Source organism: Elephantulus edwardii, unplaced genomic scaffold (assembly GCF_000299155.1).
Source record: "Elephantulus edwardii isolate Elephantulus edwardi_28Jun2011 unplaced genomic scaffold, EleEdw1.0 scaffold00064, whole genome shotgun sequence".
Classification (NCBI taxonomy): Eukaryota; Metazoa; Chordata; class Mammalia; order Macroscelidea; family Macroscelididae; genus Elephantulus; species Elephantulus edwardii.
The window spans coordinates 11174872-11179839 of NW_006399814.1; positions in this window are offsets into that span (position 1 = coordinate 11174872).

Here is a 4968-nt window from a genome sequence, read left to right on the forward strand (position 1 = left end):
TATGTTGTATTTTATATTTTATATTTATTTTGTTTCACACCATACCTCATTCACATTGTCTTTCATACAATCATTCCCATTCATGGTTGTTGTTATGTACTATTGAGTTGCTTGTGAATCATAGCAACCCTATGTACAACAGCTCTAAACTCTGCTCTTTCCTGTGCCAACTTCATTGTCTCTGACACACTTGCCCTCCATTGCTCCAGTCACTGAATCAATCCATCTCATTGAGGGTCTTACTCTCTTGCACTCTCCCCCCACCCTCCCAAGCATGATGTCCCTCTCCAAGGTCTGGTATCTCCTTGCAACATGCCCAAAGTATGTCAGCCGAAGCTTCAGAATCCTTGCCTCCAAGGAACAGCCTGGTTTCACTCTCTCTCGGATGAACCTGTTTGTTCTCCTAGCAGTCCATGGTATATTCAATACTTTTCTCCAGACCACAGCTCAAAGGCATCAATTCCTCTTCTATCATCACTAGTCATTGTGCAGCTTTCTGATGCATAGCAAGTAATTATAAAGACTACAGCCTCAATTAGGCATACCTTAGTCTCCAGACTGACATCTTTGCTCTTCAATACTCTAGAGAAGTCCCTGCCAGTAGACTTTCCCAATGCACTTCATCTTTTGATTTCCTGGCTGCTGGTACCAAGAGCGTTGATGTGGAGCCAAGCAAACTGAAGCTGTTAACAATCTCAATCACTCACCGTCTATCTTGATGCTGCCAATTTGCCCAGTAGTGAGAATCTTTGTTTTCTTGAGGTTGAGCTCCAATCCATACTGAAGGCTGCAGTCCTTGTTTCCTCAAAACAAAAAAGAACTTGAAGCAGTTACTGGCTCCTCTTGAAAAGATGTCCAAAGTCTATGAGGCAAAGTCTCACCATTCCCACTTCCTCACTCTAGTTATACTTACTCAAGACAGATTTGTTTATTCTTCTAACAGTCCATGGTCCTTTTCTAATTTTTTCCAATACCATAACTCAACAGTATCAATTCTTCAATCTTCCTTTTCATTTTCCAATTTTTATATGCATATGAGGCAACTGGGTGTTGATCTAAGTAAAATTAAATGCTTCACAACTTCGACTTTTTCTCCTGTTATGATAATGTTGTCTTTTGGTCTACTTGCAAGAATTTTTATTTTCCTTGTGTTGAGATGTGATCCATTCTAAAGACCACAGTTTTTTAGTTTCATCAGTAACTGCTTCAATTTCTTTTTGTTTTCAGCAAACAAGGCTGTTATTACAGATTGTTGTTACATATTACAGATTGTTAATGAGTCTTCTAGTGTCAGGATTGCCTCTCAGTTTACAGACAGGATTCATATGAGAACAGGTTAGTGTTCTGCCACTCCCATTCTTCAAAATGTTATTTCTTATTTGTTATAATCCACAGTCAAATGTCTTTCTATTGTCAGTAAAAACACAAGCAAACATCTTTCTGGTATTTTCTGCTTTCATCCAAGATCCACTTGATATTAGCAGTGATATTCCTTGTTACATGTTTTCTTTTGAATCCAGCTTGAATTTGAACAATATGATACCATGTATGTAAAAAGTACATGTTCATAGGAAACATATTAAACTGTTAACATTCAGTGGTATTGTTTAACTTCTTTATTTTTATTTCCCTTGTACTTTTATGTATTGTCTGAAAAATTTTTAAGTAACATTTAAAATAATATCTCTCATTTCACTGCTTACCATCACCTTCCCACTCCCATAAAGGCAATTAGTTACCTTTGGTTATACCTTTTGGGGGGGGGGAAGGGAATAAGAATATAGCCAAAAGTAACTAATTGCTTTTATGGGAGGGGGAGAGGAATGATGAGCAGTGAAATGAAAGAGAATTTTTTTCTTTTTAATGATCTCATTGGTTGTCATCAGGTGCTATTGAGTCAAATATAACTCCTAGCCAGCCTATGAACAAGAGATCTGAACCTTGCCCTATCCTGCACTGTGCCCACATCTCTGATATGTTCCAGTGTATTGTTATAGTCACTGTGTCAATCCATCTAGTTGGGGGGGGGGGATTGGTTTTCACCTCTTTCTCTGACTCTCCACCTGCCCCAGGATGATGACCTTTTCCAAGGCTTGGCCTCCCCTGGCAACATTCGCAAAGTATGTAAGACAGAGCTTCATCATTTTTGCCTCTAAGGAACACTGTCTCCACTGCCTCCAACATAGACTCATTTGTCCTTTTGGCAGTCCATTAAATATTCAGCTTCTTCTCCAAAACCACAATTTAAAGGCATCAATTCTCCTTCTTTTATCTTTATTCATTGTCCAATATTAACATGTATGTTGTCGCTAGGTGCCACTGAGTTGAGTATGACCCTATGAACAATAGATCTGAACTCTGTTCTATCCTGTGCCATCCTCACACTTTCTGACATACTAGAACCCATTGCAACAATCATCGTGTCAATTACCTGGTTGAGAGTCTTCCACTACTTCACCAACCCTCCTCCACCCGTCCTCCAAGGAATAGGCCCTCCTAGCAACATGCCCAAAGTATGTGAGATGAAGACTCATCATTCTTATCCCCAAAGAGCACTCTGGCTGCACCATCTCCAAGACATATCTGTTTATTCTTTTGGCCATACATGGGATGTTCAGTGCTCTTCTCCAATACCACAGCTCAAAGGTGTCAATTCTTCCATCATCCCTATTCATTTTCCAGCTCTCAGATACATAGCAAGTGATCAGAAAGACCATGGCCTGAATCAGACGTACTTTAGTCTTCAAACTGACATGATTATGTCTCAATAATTTGGAGAGGTCCCTAACTGCAGACTTCACCAGTGCAATGAAAAAATGCAAATAATCTCCTTATTTCCTGATTGCTGGTACTAAGAGTATTAATTGTGGATCCAAGTAAGATGAACTGTTGACTGTTTCAATCTCTTTTACATCATCATGATGTTGCCTGTCAGTCCAGTGGTAAGAATCTTTTTTGTTCACATGAATAGGAAGTAATTTTAAAATAGTGGCTTGGATCAAGTGCACTAGAGACTTTAAACTAGCATCCTGCTCTTTAGCACTTCAAGAGGGCCTTGACAGAAGATTTCTCCAATTTAACAAAACTTTTGATTTCATATGTGTTGTTTACCACAAATGTTGGCTATGGATCCAAGTAATATTAAATCCTTGGGAGCTCCACTCTTTTCTCTTCTGCCACGATGTTGCTTATTAGTAAATATTTTAATGAGAATTATTTTTAAATTTTTATACAATATGTAAAAGCACTTGTTGATCTTTTCTTTTTTTGACTGCAAGTTAAAGAATTGTTGTCCCTATATGTTAGAAAGGGAGCTCTGGTGACATAGTAGTAAGGAATTGTGCTTGGATCAGATCCAACAGCTGTTCCATAGAAGAGAGATGGGAAATTCTCTTTCTGTGTGATTTGGTGTCACTGAAAACCCACAGTAGGGTCATCTGTGGTTGGGTTCTGACTCAATAATACATAACAACAATCTGTTAGAAGAGAAAAAAACCAAATATTTCAAACACTGACTGAAGGAAGAGACTGAATTGAAATATTTTAAAAAGACAGAAACAGAACCCAGAACCATAAACAACACAGCACAGCCACTTTGAACAGCTATCGACATGGTGTCAGACCAGGGAACCACGGACAGCAGCAGCAGTGGCAGCAGCATCCACAGCAGCTTAAAAGCTTGCAGGACTGACTTTGAACCAGACTTCCATATGACACATTTATGCTTGAAACTACAAATTGAAGAAAGGTGTTGCAGTTATAGTAAAAAAAGGCCACTTCAAGATCTATCTTATATTGAAGTACAATGCTGTAGTAGGATACTATCTATGCACATACAAGGAAGACCTGTTAATACAACTGTTATTCAAAAACATGCACCAAAACTAAAGTAAAAGAAGAAGAGACTGAGAACTCCTACCAACTTTTTCAGCCTGAAGTAGATTGAATATGCAGTCAAGATGCATTCATAATAATTGGTGACTGCAATGCAAAAGTTAGAAACAAAAAAGAAGGCCTGGTAGTTGAAAACATAGACTTGAGAGCCATTAACAGAAATGAGGCTGGAAATCAAATGACCGAATTTTGTACAATCAGGGATTAGTTCATTGCAAATATCTTTTTGAAAAAACATAAACAGCAACTCTACACCCATGGACTTCATCTGATGGACTACACAGGAATCAGATTGATTACACCTATGGAAAGAGGCATTGGAGAAGCTCAAGATAAGCAGTCAAAACGAGGTCAAATCATGGTACTGGTACAATGACAGACACATAGATCAATGGAATAGAATTGAGAACCCAGAAATCAGCCCATCTACCTATGGTCAACTGATTTTTTACAAGGAGATGAAATCAGTTAAGTGGGGAGACAATAGACTTTTTAACAAATGGTGTTGAAAAAAATTGGAAAACTCTTCTGCAGAAGACTCAAGCAAGATCCACACCTCACACCATAGAAAAAAAACCAACTCAAGGTGGATAATGGACTTAGGACTAAAACCAAAGACTATAAACTTCATTAAAGAAAAGCTTGGGAGAACTTGAGTAGTCCTAATCCACAACATAAACAGCATTCCAAGCATCCTGAAAAATCTACAACCAGGAGAAGATAAAATAGATGAATGGGACCTTCTAAGAATCAAATCCCGATGCACATCCAAAAACTTCTCCAACAGCGTAAAAAAGAAAGCCACAGACTAAGAAAAAATATTTGGTAATGACATGTCAGACAAGGGACTTATATGTTGTTGTTGTTGTTGTTGTTGTTGTTTTCGTTGTTTTCTTAAGCGCTGTCAAGTTGCAGGCGACTCATAGTGACTCTATGAAGGAGAGTCCTCAACACTTGTGTGTCTCTCATCCTCTCTCCAGGTTCATAGGGTTTCCGGAGGCAAGCTATTACGGAAGTGGATGCTGCTCCTGCTTCCAAGCTTGTTTTAATAGGGGAGCTCCAGCCCACACTGTC